The sequence below is a fragment of the Lepidochelys kempii genome, chromosome 27 (genome assembly GCF_965140265.1).
Source record: "Lepidochelys kempii isolate rLepKem1 chromosome 27, rLepKem1.hap2, whole genome shotgun sequence".
Lineage (NCBI taxonomy): Eukaryota > Metazoa > Chordata > Testudines > Cheloniidae > Lepidochelys > Lepidochelys kempii.
This window is the reverse complement of record NC_133282.1, coordinates 9,806,910-9,822,985: the sequence shown is the minus strand read 5'-3', so window position 1 is coordinate 9,822,985 and position 16,076 is coordinate 9,806,910. Positions and strand designations below refer to the sequence as shown.

The following is a 16,076-nucleotide window of genomic DNA, read 5'->3' as shown; positions in this document are numbered from 1 at the left end:
AACACCCTCCCCTCCCTTCCAAAAACCCCTTAAACTTTAAAAAACACAAAACAAGAAGGAAAATTTCCTGTATTCCTTGTCATTTTCACATTGCCTATAAACGTAATCGATACACTCAAACACTCCATAAGGATTTCACTTACACCTCTAACAGATGTGAAAAAGTAATTTGCACCCCAACTTCAAACACACTCGAGCAAAACTTTAACAGTAATCTTAGCAATGTTAAGGAAGAATAACTTTCCAAATTCATAGACATTAAGAGAGTCAGATGTGCCGATCTGCTGATGCAACAGGGTCTGAAGTCACCATTAAGTTTTTGTAAGGGAAAGGATGGGAGAAGCCACAGGGCAAGCTGTGAGTGAGGAGATGGGGTGGGGAAGGGAAGCAGTCTGAAGAAACGAATCTGGAGAGCATATACTGTGGAGAGTTGTGGTCACAGAAGGGCTGAGCAGTGAGGGCAAGGGAATGTGTTGAGGAGCAGGAGCTCTGAGGAACTGGGTGCTTAGAGGGCTAACGGCAGTGGGAGGAACAGTGAGTCTGGGATAGGGGTTCCTTGGAACACAGCAAGACTGGGGGCAATGGAAGGGAGGGAAGATGAGTTGTCAGAAAGAAAAATGAAGTATAATACTACAGCAATTTAAAACATTAAATATAATCAGACATAAATCAATCCATCATCTTGAAAATGGTACACATAATTGCAGTTGAGCTAAAAGTAAGTTTTTATCAAACTTATGTCGAAGACTTACTTTAAAAGGGTATTCCTGGAAACTCAGTTTCATTAGTAATATATCTAGGAATATCAACTATCTGCATCATTTCTTCTCTGCTAGAGATATTTCAAAAAAGTGAAACTAGAAAAAAAAATCTTGAAAGCAACAACTTTTAGATATTCTATTAACAATTTTGCAACTTTCGAATCAGACCATCTTCATCTACTTTTGTTCAGGTCACTTCTAGCACTCCCTCCATAGTCGTCATCTTCTCCCCCTAGTTTCTACTCCTAGGGAAAAAGAAAGGATAAAACTTACCCTCAAATTCACACCTACAAAGTCCCATAGAAACTCTGCTGTTAGTTGCTATCTGTTAAGCAAGTGCATAAGCATTTCCAGGATCAGGTCTTTAGTTTACAGCAGAAGTGAGAACGGGCATGGAGTCCTTAGAGCTTTTCATTCTAATTATGGTCGCAAAAGAGCAGAACACTAAATCTGACTGACTATCTTAATGCACCTTGAGTGTCATACATATAAATTTTCTCAACGAGTCCTGGAGGAGCATCCAAGTGTGTATGCAGCAAAATCATACAACTGTTACAATTGTTCCCCTCTGTTCACAATAATCTTTACAGTAAATAATTAGTAGATGCTTATATTTCAACACAAGACCCCCATCTTCTTTCAAATGTTCATTATGAACAATATTTTAAAGTTAGCTATTCAAAAGCATTCATTCTCTAAACAAAACATTCATCATATATACAGAAATACTTTCTAGTCCCTGCTTGCTGTCAAATTCTTACAATACACCATCTATGTACTTTCAGTTCTACAGCTACATTCTCTTTTTAAATGTTACTAATGAGAAAACAAAACAGTGTTCTCAAGAAATTCAGGAAAGTAAAGGCTATTTTAATTAAACAAGATTATTGCCAATGCCAACCTAGGAAGTCAACATTTACTTTTTTTGTTGTTGTTAATTTTTTGTGTGTTTTTGAAGTAACTGAAAGAGATGGTCAGTCTGGTAATCTACTGATTGCATATACACTGCCAAAGAAAGATCAAGCTCGGTACTTTGCACCTGGAGTCTCAAATTATACAAGATCAGACATCCTTACTGGGAAGGATCAAAAAAGATGAAAGTTCTCTCTGAAGGACACCAGCACTAAAAAATTGATAAAAGTTTTTAAAAGGGCACTGTCAATTTAATTAAATAATGAAACTTTTGTCTGAAATTCTGTTTACCTCCTTTTGTTACAAGTAACACCTAATATTCCTGTGACTGAAAAGTTGGAGAAACAAAACCAGTTCTCTGTTTTTTTTTTTCAGTTTGTTTGCTTTGTGCATTTAACAGCACTTTGGAGACGGTTCCATTTTATAGTTCCTTCACATAGAAACAGTGGAGGGAAAATATTATTTAAACTGTAAAAGATGATTACATAATGCAAAGATTGGTAAACGGCAGCAAGAGGCAGAAGTTCATACTTCCCACCTGTTATTTTTAACCTATTTAAATAAAAACAGAAAATGTGACTGCAACAAAAAAAAATAAAATTGGCAAGGGGGACTACAGGGCAGGTATAGTGCTGACATTATTTTTAACTCATTTTTAAAACTGTCCACATTTCAAGTAATGTCAAGCTCTATAATTGCCCTGGAGTTCCTCTTGCCCATTTGTGAATTTTTTAACATCCAATTTTCCATTTTTACTTTGAGTTTAAGTTGATAGTATAATTTTAATAATCCTTATTTAGGGACATATTGTGGCCCATCCTGCACAATGTACAAGTATACAGTGGATGTGGAGGAAGACGCTTCCAGGCTTCACAGGGCTACTATGTTCCTCCTCACATTCAGGTAGATAGGTGGGGAGTGAAGGATCCTTGGCTATGCCAATGCATTGGTAAGTGTACCCTGAACTGAGGTATAAACCTATTACAGCATATGCCCTTTCTGGAGTCATGGGAAACCATGAAGGAGACTGTAACTTGTAATAGTGAGCTGCCCCTTGCTTGGATTTAAATTATAGTGTCACAACTGAGCCCTTAATAAACAAACTTCTTGTTAACTAAGATAGAATCGTCTCTAGAATTTATGACAGTTATATATATTTAAATATCTTTCCAAATGTAAGTAGAAATAACCACTTTTGTTTTCCTTGAAATACTTCCTCAATTTCGATGTTGTAAATAAAGTAGCTGAGATTTGTATCAGAAAGCTATTGCTAAAGTTCATAAAATAGTCTAGAAACAATTCCAGCAGGCATCCTGGATAAGTGAAAACTGGCTTCATTTATCCTCCAGTCTTTCACTCACATTCACTTTAAAATGTCATTTATTTTACAGATTATTAACCATATGTCCTGGTGTTTCTAAAAATATTCAAGAGTTGAGAAAACTACTTACCTGGGTTATTGTTCTCTGAAATTGTATACTGTAACAGATCCTCATTGTTTGGCCTGTGATCCCACCATACAACTGATAAGAATTCCTACATCATTAGAGTTTTGGAGGCAGTTACTACCCACACATGGGCAGATGGTATATTCTACCTCCGCTAACTGCTGTCAGCATGGCATGTTCTTTTTCCTCCCAACCACAAGATACATCGCATTAACAAATGCAAACATTTATCCCCATCTCTGCAGAGGAGGTGGCTGGGCAAGTGTGACTCTATAAAAACTTAAACCTTCAAAGAACAAAAATTACAGCCATATAATTTTTCCTACTCTAAGGGCACCACTTCTAATAAATTCCCACTCCTGAAGACAAAAAAGCTCCAGAGATGCCGCAACGAAAGACAAAAGATTAGCTAAATGTTGTTACCAAGGAGAAACTGCTTATGCAGATTTCAACCACTCTCTAGTACTCCAACTGTGAGACTACATATCTCAGAGCTGGTCTACAGCACAAAGTTATGTCATCTTAACTACATTGCTCAGGGCTGAGAAAAATTTCACACCCTATGCAACGTAATTAAGCCAACCTAAACCCCACTGTGGACACTGCTAGGTTGACAGAAGAATTCTTCTAATATCTAACCCCTCTTGCAGAGGTGGATTAACTACAGCAATGGAGGAATACCTACTAAATGTCTACACTATAGCGCTGTGGCAGTAGCATTTTTAATGTAGACATACCCTTAGACTACTAACTATTTGAAGCTGGGTTTCTCAAACCAGATCGTGTTTTGAAAGCTAAGATGGTAGATTCTGACATCTTAATGAAACACTTACAATAGGAGGGGGCATGTCTGCCTCATTGAACAGGAGAAAAAAATAAAATAAATGTATACCCTATTAAATCAGAACTATGGAGAGAGGGCCTCCCAATTTTCTAATATCAATATTCCCCTCTAATCATAAGAATATTCTAAATGAAAGATATTAACAAAAATTAATAAAAAGTAGACCTAATTTGATAAATTAGAAATATGAACATTAGACTATACTGCTCTTTGAAAAATGCACTACAAATTCTTAAGCAGAATTACACAGTTGTAAAAACATGCATAGCATAACTGCATGTGCCATACGATTCCGTACATTACACAACATCCTCTGACAAGAAGTTCCACAGGCAGACGAGGCATTGTGTGAAGTAGTACTTCTTTTTGTTCATTTTAAATGTGCTGCTTATTAATTTCAAGAGGTGACCCCGATTCTTGGGTTATGTGAAGGGGTAAATAACACATCCTTATTCACTTTCTCCACACCTGTCATGATTTTATAGACCTCTATCATATCCCCCTATCATACCCCCTTAGTCGTCTCTTTTCCAAGTTGAAGAGTCCCAGTCTTTTGAATCTCTCCTCATATGGCAGCTGTTCATTTTTCACAGAATCATAAGGTTAGAAGGAACCACAAGGGTCACCCAGTCTAACCCATGCCAAGATGCAGGATCTGTTGTGTCTAAACCATCGAAGATAGATAGCTATCCAGCCTCCTTTTGAAAACCTCCAATGAAGAAACTTCCACAACTACCTATGTTCCACTGTCCTACTGTTCTTACAGTTAGGAAGTTTTCCCTGAGATTTATTCTAAATCAGCTATGCTGTAGTTTGAACTCACTGCTTCTTGTCCTGCCCCCTGTGGCAAAAGAGAACATCTTTTCTCCATCTTTTCTATGGCAGCCTTTCAAGTATCTGGAAACCGCTATCATATCCCACCTTACTTTCCTCTTTTCCAAACTAAACATTCCCATTTCCTTCAGCCTTTGCTCATATGGCTTGTATTCCATCCCTTTGATCATCTTTGTTCTTGCCTCTGGATCCTTTCCAGTTTTTCTACATCCTTTCTATACATTGGTAATCAAACTAGGACACAGTACTCCAGCTGAGGCCTAACTAGCGCCAAGTAGAGCAGTACTGTCACCTCCCATGACTTGCATGATATGCCTATGTTAATGCAACCTAAAACTGCATTTGCTTTTTTTTTTGCAACAGCATCGCATTGCTGACTCATATTAAGGTTGTGATCTACCACAACTCTCAGATCCTTCTCAGCAGTGCTCCTTCCAAGCCAGTTTTCCCCCATTCTGCATTGTACATTTGGTTTTTCTTCCCTAAGTGTGGCACCTTACTGTTGTCTTTGCTGAATTTCATTTAGTTGTCTGTAGCCCAGTTCTATAATTTATCAAGATCCCTCTGAATTTTAGCTCTACCCTCCAAAGTATTGGCAACACCTCCCCCCTCTCCCCCCAGCTTTGTGTCATCTGCAAACTTGATAAGCATGCTCTCTATATCTACATCCAGGTCATTTAATCAATTCCTGGAGGTGAATGCCTGGCTGAGACGATGGTATTGCCAGGAGGGCTTCAGCTTCATTGACCACAGGATGCTGTTCCAGGAAGAAGGACTGCTAAGCAGAGATGGCGTCCACCTATCAAGGAAGGGGAAGAGCATATTTGGACAAAGACTGGCTAACCTAGTGAGGAGGGCTTTAAACTAGGTTCATAGGGGGGAGGTGACCAAACTTGGACAAGTTACATGTTTTCAAGTCACCAGGGCCTGATGAAATGCATCCTAGAATACTCAAGGAGCTGACTGAGCCATTAGCAACTATCTTTGAGAAATCATGGAAGACGGGAGAGATTCGAGAAGACTGGAAGGGGGCAAATATAGTGTCCATATATAAAAAGGGAAATAAAGACAACCCAGGGAATTACAGACCAGTCAGCTTAACTTCTGTACCTGGAAAGATAATGGCACAAATAATTAAGCAGTCAATTTTCAAACATATAGAAGATAATAAGGTGATAAGTAAGTCAGCATGGATTTGTAAAAAACAAATCTTGTCAAATGAAGCAGATAGCTTTCTTTGACACAGTAACAAGACTGTGGATGGGGGGAAGTGGTAGATGTGGTATATCTTGACTTTAGTAACGCTTTTGATACTGTCTCACATGACGTTCACATAAACAAACTAGGGAAATTCAACCTAGATGGAGCTACTATAAGGTGGATGCAAAACTGGTTGGAAAACCGTTCCCAGAGTAGTTATCGGTGGTTCACAGTCATGGTGGAAGGGCATAACGAGTGGGTCCCGCAGGGATCAGTTCTGGGTCCAGTTCTGTTCAATATCTTCATCAATGATTTAGATAACAGCACACTTATAAAGTTTGCAGACGAAACCAAGCTGGAAGGGGTTGCAAGTGCTTTGGAGCATAGGATTAAAATTCAAAATGATCTGAAGTAAATAGGATGAAATTCAATAAGGGCAAATGCAAAGTACTCCACTTAGGAAGGATTAATCAGCTGCACACATACAAAATGGGAAATGACTGCCTAGGAAGGAGTACTGCAAAAAGGGATCTGGGGGTCATAATGGACCACGAGCAAAATATGAGTCAATAGTATAATGCTGTTGCAAAAAAAGCTAATATTCTGGGATGTATTAGCAGGAGTGTTGTAAGCAAGCACAAGAAGTAATTCTTCTGCTCTACTCTGCACTGATTAGGCCTCAACTGGAGTACTGTATCCAGTTCTGGGTGCCACATTTCAGGAAGGATGTGGACAAATTGGAGAGAGTCCAGAAAAGAGCAACAAAAATGATTAAAGATCTAGAAAACATGATCTATGAGGGAAGACTGAAAAAAATTGAGTTTGTTTAGTCTGTAAACAAGAAGACTGAGAGGGGACATGATAACAGTTTTCAAGTATGTAAAAGGTTGTTACAAGGAGGAGGAAGAAAATTTGTTTTTCTTAACCTCTGAGGATAGGACAAGAAGCAATGGGTTTAAATTGCAGCAAGGGAGGTTTAGGTTGGACATTAGGAAAAACCAGGGTGGTTAAGCACTGGAATAAATTGCCTACAGAGGTTGTTGAATCTCCATCACTGGAGACTTTTAAGAGCAGATTAAACAAACACCTGTCAGGAATAGTCTAGATAATTAGTCCTGACAAAAATGCAGGGGAGTGGGCTAGATGACCTCTCAAGGTCCCTTCCAGTTCTATGATTCTATGTTAAACACCACCACACTGAGAACAGATCCTTGTGGAACCCCTTGAGAACTCCCTCTAACAATTAATGGAATGATGTTGGATTGCTCTTTGTTTGCAGTTGTTTAACCAACTGTGTATTCACTTAATGGTAGTTCTGTCGAGCCCGCATTTCTCTAGAATGTCATGTGGGACTGTGTCAAAAGCATAGGTGAAGTTCAGACATATTATGTCCACCGCATTCCCCCATCCACCAGATCAGTTACCCTGTCAAAGAAGGAAATCAAGCTGGTTTGGCATGATGATGATTCTATGACTCTGGTTGCAGAGAAGGTTTTGCTGCAGGAGCAATTGCAGCATGTCCTGAGGCTGTACTCAGAGGAGCTTTTGGATGCCACCCCTGAGGAATGGCTCACTGTGGAAATAGCAGCAGAAACAGAAAAGGCTGAAGCTGCCCCAGAGTCTGGTAAGTTTCTGGCTCCAATTTAATGTTTATTAATATAGGAGTGGAAAGGACTTCTATTCTATGAACCAGTGCAAAAGTTATTACAAGCCCTGGGTAGCAGCATGTATCCACCAATGGCAGATATATACCAACACCTTTGTGTCCCTGCATCCACCCCCCATGTGGACTTGAAAATAGAGACTGGGAAATGCAAACAGTAAAAAAAGAATTTAAAAGTGAATGTTTCCTGGAAAGGTACACATTTTTGCTCAGGCATTCTTGTTTGTTAAAAATAAGAACGTTATAATGCCAGCCCTGTAACTACAACACTCTGAAATCACTCAATAGTGTAAAAAGCTGCCTGAAAACATTGAACTGGCAGCCCAAGCTCAAGTTGTTCCACAATTTGAAGGTGGGGGGGGGGACCAGCTGTGATTTTTAACTTACCATTGTCTCTGCGCTTCTTTCACTGCGATTAACCCGGCTCTGTACAAGCAGTTTCTGCGGTCTGAAGCATCCCTCTCACAATATACCGAAGTTCAGTTTTTAAAAACAACGTTTTTTGTCCTTGAAATTCCACAAGGATTTTTTCTGTGATCCTGCACTGAGCTATTGGAGAAAACAACTCCTTTTGTCTTGGCTTGTCTTATTCCAGGTCCCTAAACCTCTCCAGGCTGCAGTATCTATGCAGCTCACCCACACTGCAGCAGAAGCCTGGGCCTCTCTTCTTCTGTGGATAAATATGGCAGATTCTTTTGACCAACCATTCACCGGAATGCTTTGAGTAAGCTATATACCTCAACATAAAAACTTCACAGCAATGCTGAAGTTGCAGAAGCGCTACAACAGAAACTCACTAATTTTCACTAATGACTGAGGACCATACTGCCCCCTTTCACAGAAATCTGGGAGGAAGAAATACTCCATTAAGTTCACTTCATAGAGTTTTCATAAATTTGTCTTCCATTGGGGGGGGGCGGAGAGAACACAGATTTAGGATGTCACTACTATTCCTCCTTTCAGCCCTACAGAACTTGAAGATGAAGTAGGAAGGAAGTTTGCCTCCACCCTTCCACTCGCTTGGAGGACAATTCAAAGAGAAGATACACATTATTTGCTCTTACAGTTATAAACTGGCATCAACAGAAAGAGCTAATGTAGTAGCTCTAATATGGCACAACATAGTGTAATCAAAAATCCTAATCAAATGGTTCTTTGATAGTTGATGTGAAATTAGTTTACAAGAATGGGACTACTTGTGGTGCAAAATAAAGATTATTCACATAAACCAGAGCTTCCAGGATTGGACCCTAGTTTCGGATTTATGCCATTTTATCTAATTATTCCTTATTAAATATGAACAGAATAGCAGTGTGTAACAAATTACTCCCAATCTTAGAAATTATGAATAAAGGATTGTACTATAAAACACCCTTTCAATTCAACATTGACTGTCAATTTTAACTTCAGCCCTGACACCACAATACCACTAGTCTACTCTAAACCACAGTTTTTCAGCCAAAAATGTGTCCTTCCCATAAACAGTGAATAAGTGACAACTACTGGATAGTAATAACTGGAACGTCAACAAGCATGATTCATCTTATATTTTTTCATTACTTTTATCAATTTGAGAACATATACTACTCTATTACATAATTCCCCAGCCATTAGCTCACACAATATCATTCCTATTCAGAACTAAGGTCCCAAGATGTATGTATGTACATAACTATATGCACATGAGCAGTCCCACTGAACTCAACAGGATTACTCATGTGCATAAAAGTTAAGTAGGGGCGTACATCTAGGCAAGATCAGGACCTACAGGTCACTGCTTGTGGTTGCTATTCATTTGGTAAAACGATGCTTCTGAATTTTCAGAGCCTTGCCAACAAGTAGCAGGGAAAAAGAGGGAGGAGGGGAGACACTGTCAAATATTTAAGGGCCAAAATATAGCCTCTCTCTTCAAGAGCCAAAATATCCTTTTTAATATCAAATGTCTTACTGTGGTGGTGGATTTTAAACAAAGGCTTGCTTTATGTAGAACATACACAAAACCAGTACATTCTGCTGAATCTATAGTAGTCGACTATATTCCTAGGAGTGGAATATTCATTCCACTGAAATTATGCACTCTCTCAAATGTGGCACAAAAACCAAGTGGCTTCTAAGTTAGAGGTATTTATTTTATTTTTATACCATTATTGAGGAGAGTGCAAGACTATAAAGTCTGTTTTCTTAAAGATTTATAAATTAAAATTTGATTTTAAAAATGCACTATACTCAGTGTTTGTTTGTCTACCAGCATAAAAAGAAACATGTTTATTTCAAGCTGCATTAGAAACATGCAATAATAAATGCTGGCCAAATAGAAAGCCAAAGTAGCTAGTGAAGTATTTTAAACTATAAGTCTTCTAAAAAGGTATTGCAAACAAGAGGTTTTAAAAATTAAAGATTTCTTTATTTTAAAAAAAAACAACTTCATAGTATCGCTTGAACACACAGAAATTTGTCACAAGACCCAGTAAAACCAGCATTGTTCTTCCATTAGAATTATATGTCTAATATAGCTCTAGAAGAGCAAATTGGATTCTCCTCTGGCTTATAAGCCAATTACGCCTGGGTGAATTCTGTACTACAGCACATGCGCAGAGTTCATGTCCCACACAGAAAAAAAATTTTCTCCGCAGAAAATACATTCATCCAGAAAAGTGCTGCAGTTATGTCTTTCACCCACCAGCAGCTGCTGTGGCACCAGAACAGAGAGCAGCCATTCCTGGTTGGAAGCAGCCCCAGCTGTGGATATGGAAGAGAAGAGGCTGCGTTCCTCACAGCACTCTGCCCAGGAGGCCAGGGGATGTGGCATGGCATATAGATGGACGGACAATGTAGGGCACATGAGGCTGCTGAGGGTCATAGACTGTGGTTCAAAAGAGCTAGTGTGGAGGGGACAGTCTGGGGCAGGAGCTGAATGGGATTGAGGGTGCAGGGACACAAGGGAATAGGGGCAGATGTGCCTGACTGAATGTGAGAGTCTAGGGGTCAGTCAAAAAAAAAACAACTGTTCCATACTTCTCCAACCCACATGCAATAACTCTCCAAGTTCACACCCATGCTCCTTCACCACAATTACTTCCCTTTTCCTCAGCTCCTCCATTATGCCTGATTCCCCCAAGCCTTTGAACTGCTTCTGAGGAGTGCAGGAAATACATTTCTGTATTGTAGTTTAAATTAATTATTACTCAAAGTTCTGCAGTAATATGACTAGTAAGGAATCTATTTGTCAAAAAACATTTCCTAATTTTTTTGTCGTCCATATTGTTACAGACATACTTGCTGACAGGTATTTTGAAATACATTACCAAAATAATTGAATCTTGCATGAGTATCTTGTATTATTTTGACAAATAAAATATGCAGAATTTTAAAATATTGTGCGCAAAATTTTTAATTTTTTGGTGGAGAAGACCCCCCAGGAGTAATCAACAAAATTGAGACATCTGATCCTGAAATCAGATCATTGTGTAAGAATGCACACACATGGAGTCCCACTGTATTCAATGGGGTTCTGCATGGGCACCTGAGTCCTCTCATTTCTCCCTCTTCCTTCATATGAATCCAATGTAGATTTCATATTTAAAGTGGTTGATTTTGGGGGGGGGGTTTTAACCAAAATTTTATTTTATTTTAAAACAAATTTTATTAAAAGATCACAAAAGGAAAAAGACTAGGACAGCTCCATATGATGTGATTATTTTATAAACTTTTTAAACAAGCTCTAACAAGTTCATAATATGCTACAGCTTCACAACCTATTTTATAAGGCCCCAATCCTGCAAACATTTACATAAGTAGTTAATTTTACATATTGACTTCCGTGAGTCTACACACATATCTGAAGCATTTCCGTGTTTGCAAGATGAAAGCCTAATCATTTGCAAAAGACAGAACCTAGCTCTGTGGGCTCAATCTTGCTCCCACTGACTTCAGTGATTGAACACCTGGCCTGGCATGACTATGTTGCTCTTAGGCCTTTAAATAGCACTTTTAAAGAAGTTTTTATACATTCCTTTTTTTCAAATAAAAACAAACATCAAAAGATGGGACACAATCTCGGGAAAAATGATAAATTTTATCATAATGGTTATAAACCATAGTATCAGTAACACTGTGGAGTTTGAGTATTCTGGATACCACACTGAGCATAAGCAATACACACTGTTATGGAAAGGCAGTTACCGCACACATTAAGGTGATACTTAAGGACACATTTTCAAAGCTTTAGGAATGGATTGTTAGTCTCTAAGGTGCCACAAGTACTCCTTTTCTTTTTGGGAATGGATTTAGCCACGCAGCTCTCTTTGATGCTAATAAAAGTCACACAGTTAACTCCTCCTGTATTACTCTGAAAATCTAAACCCAAAACCTGTTTTGCAAAAGAAAAAACAACACTTACACCCTTTGAGGAATTTAAAAGCAACTTTTTTCATTTTCAGACCCCTAAAAAATTTCAAATGCACATGCAGACCCCTTTGGAAATCTTATGCATAGTCTGCGGACCCCCAGGGGTCCACGAACCACAGGTGGAAAACTACTGCTTTTAAACACACAAGTAGTCGCGTTGACTTCAATGGACGTATTTGCACACACAACGTTAAATATGTTTGTAAGTTTTTGCAGAATAGAGACCTTACTTTAGAAAAACTTCATTGACTATAGTGGACATATTGATGGACCTTTAGCCACAGTAATGTGTATGGCTCATTATTCAAAAGCTATACACACTTATTTCCTAGTAATCTGAAACTTTAAAAGGCTCTAATTGGGTGTATTTAATACTCATTTACAGAAATATGAGATCCATTGTAACCTGGTTCACAGTACATCAATCACTTAAAAAGACAATGTCATGAGTTCTAGTGGTAGCAAATGCAAAATATGGAAGGCAAAGAGGCAGATAGGAATGGCTATAGAGGGAAAGCCAAGCAGTCACTAAAGGTATTGAGTTTATTTTCTAAGCACTGTATTAACTCAACTTCACTATCATATATAGAACATTGTACAGGAAAGTAGTAATAATAAATCTAAATTTTTACATGCAAAATTCTAACCTTCCTTGCACCCTGAAGAGCAGGCTACAGCACTCCTCTGAGCGCTACGTGGAGTGTGGATGACAAGTTTTGGGAGTGTGTATAGCTTCTTGTGTATATGTTGCCTTTGGTGTCTGGTAGTAAGGGAAGCAAACGCAGTATTATTTACTGAGGCTCTTTTAGGAGCAGCAATAAAGAGTAGAGTACTGCATAGTGTGCTTGTCACCAGCCCCCAAGACACCCTATCTACAGCAAATAAGATAGCTCAAGGACCCTTTACTCAGGCATTACCACTCCACTCTTTCCAGAAACTCTCATTCACAAGCCCACAACAGCCAATATAAAACAGCTTTATAATTGACTTGCCTATAAATCTTACATTTCATTTTATATACACACACACACACAGTGGTGTGGTGTCTTTTGTCACTCTAGTAAGAAATTCTAGTGTGAATATAACTGGCAATTCTCTTAAAAACAGATGTTTTTAAGTGCAAAATGCACTCACTTTATTCGCTTGTCTTTACATTTTCACTTCAGGAGATTTTTTTTTTTGAAGGTTTATGGTTTTCCTTTCATTTTTCATCCGAACGCTAGTGCTTCAGATCCATCGTTCCAGGCTCCACTTGGGAAATGCTGCAAGCAGGATTCCATGGACATCTTTCCATGTTGTTGTTCTCCCCCTCACTCAATTTCATCCTTGCTACAATACACTGAACAGACACATATCTATGTTCCACTTCCCAAAGAGTATTAACTAACCATTTCAGCTCCTATTACTGAACTCCACCAGATCAAAAATATTTGATCAGCATATTTTGTTTCATTTTCCTTATACTAGTTATTTTTATCTGTGTAAAAAGACACAAACATACAGTTCCCTCACAGCTGGATTACCATATTACATTTCTTCCTGAACTTCCACTCAGAAATGGGTGTTAGACCCTCTTTTTCCCTGGTAAAACAAACATGTAATAGAAACTCTCTCATATCTCATTTCTTTTTACATTTTAGCCTCCAACAATCAACCCAAGAACATCAGTAATAAAAAAAAATTCTGCTGTATTTCTCAATTTGCTCCATACTTTTTATCTTTATTCACACTGTCGGAAGGGTAGGAAAGGAAGATATTTAACCTTTGTTTTCCTTGCATAGCACACAAGTAACAGCTTTTTTGTGTATGTTGTTTTAATGTGAATTCTCTCTGCAGCAGCAAAGTCTCTGGAAATAAAATACACCATCTTCTGACAGCCACTTTTTTTCCCTTTGTCTTTATTTTTCCTCCTTGCTTAAGGGGAGGTTTCTCTCATTGTATCATTATGGTTAAACCTATCAGCCTTTAAAATAAATGTATATCATTAAAGACCAACCTTATACCCATTCAATGTTGTTTTAAGGACATTTAGTTGATATTTTAATTGAAAAAAAATGTTCTTATTGATACCATTTTAGTAAATTAATCTTATTAGCCTAACACTTACTACACTACTTAAATATATAAATAACCACGAATTATTAATGTAAGCTTCAAATTATTGATTACAAATTGATATCACTGATCCAGTAGCCATCTATTTGTCAGAACTGGTACTACTGGTCCTCATAACATATTGAGCCAGTCTCCATACAAGAGGTGCAGTATCTGTGGAATTGACAGTCCCTCTTTATTTTGGTAGAAGGGATCCAGCCCCCATGTGATCAATTCCCTGTCAGCACCACACTATAGAGGTATTTTTGAACCAGTCCCTATTAATACAAATCTGTGTGCGTGTACCATTTACCACCCCCATGGGCTCCCTGATGGATCTGGTCGCCAGTAGCGTCACTCCCATAGGTGCGAACAATGCGGTCCTTGTCAATACCATTTCAACCCAGTTATCAACGCACCCCCAGCGTGACTGACCCAGGCTCAGTCATATCAGCCCGTGCCTTTGCCATTGCCCCGCTCTCTGCGCTGCTAAGCCGGTCCCCCTCAAAAACGCCGGGAGCACCGCCAACCTCCTCCCCCACCCATGTGCTGCACAGTCTCCCCCCCGCCCCAGCCGGTGGGGGGGAGGGGGTGATTGACGCTTTTTCCAGTCACACATCAATAACAATGTCGCCACACAGAGCCCGATATGTCACAGAGTATCGCGACACACACACACCCCAATGGCTACGCCGCCAAGTCCCCGCACCCCTCCCGCCTCCGACGATGCCCACGCACCTCTTTCCCCCCCCCCACTCCCATCGACACACACCGCCTAACCCCCCCCCCCCCACACACACACACACACACACAGAGACCCCCCTCCTCCCCGCCTGGCCCCGGCGCCTCCCCCTCAGGATTCGCTGCCCTTACCTGGGGCGGCGGAGCGCGGGCTCCGACGTGAGGCTGCTCTCCGAGTCCGGGCACCTCCCTCTCACCACATCCCCTACGGCCCCCGGGAGCCTTCCCTACTGGGGCGGCGGGCCGGGGACAGGGTGGCTGTTCTTACCCCTCACCGGCTCTCGCGCTCCACCGCAGCGGTTACCTCAGCCCCCCCTCCCCAATTATAAAACACCCCAAGGCTCACCCTCCCTCCTCCGGATCCCCTCCCCGCAGAGCGCGGGCGGGCGAGCGCGCGCGCGCGCGCGCGGTGTCCCAAAGGAGGGAGCAGCAGCCCCTTTGCGCCTCGCGACTCTGGCCTCGCGCCCGCCCGGCGCGCGTCCGCGCAGCCAACTCGCCCCCGAGTCGCGCGCGAGAGAGCGAGCGCCGGCTCCCTTCTGGGCTCGCGCGCTCGGCTTGGGGAGGGGTCGGGGGGAGTGAGGAAGGAAGCTCAAGCTACGCCTCCCTCCCTCTCTCTCTCTCTCTCTCGCCCTTGCGCGAGCAAGGGCGCACGCGCTCTCCCAACCCCTGTGTGTGTGTGTAATGCACGGGAGGTGAGCCGCGCGCGGACCAGGAGGGGTCTGGTTAATTATTCACGAGGGGCGTTACTATGCAAATCGGCGCTCCTCCCTGGCCCCGGCACCCTGCATAGCGTGCAGGAGGGACCAGTAATTCTTCAGGAAGGGCGGAGTTATGCAAAACAGGTTGTCCTTCACCTCCCTTCCATGCGTTGCTTTTGCACCTGGTTTCCATCTCTGTTCTGTATTCATAACTAGGGGGAAGGAGTTAATTTTTAATTAATTATATATTAAGTACCGCTATGATTATTGCATGTATTAGACCAAGGTCTCTATCTATGAGTGAGTTGGGGGCTGGGCTGAAGAAGCACAGAAGGCATAAGCAGGGAGCGTGCAATATTAAGCAAGAGGGGAGCTCGCAGCCTGCTCTGTGCACGCCTCTCATCTGAAGTGGGTGTAGCGTTGCACGATGTTCATGTCAAGTCAGCAGGATAACTTTTCCAGCAAGGAGGGGGT

At 40.7% G+C, this 16,076-nt stretch overlaps 1 protein-coding gene across 4 annotated transcripts in view; it reads right to left on the bottom strand.

Moving 5' to 3' along the window:
- Nucleotides 1-15,432, bottom strand: part of TANC2 (tetratricopeptide repeat, ankyrin repeat and coiled-coil containing 2) — a 693,994-nt gene extending 678,562 nt beyond the window's left edge. For all 4 annotated transcript variants that reach the window (XM_073325985.1, XM_073325979.1, XM_073325984.1 and 1 more), the window contains exon 1: nucleotides 15,037-15,432. The gene's annotated coding sequence lies outside the window, so the exon portion shown is untranslated. The remainder of the gene's footprint in view (nucleotides 1-15,036) is intronic.
- Between the last annotated feature and the right edge of the window lie 644 nt (nucleotides 15,433-16,076).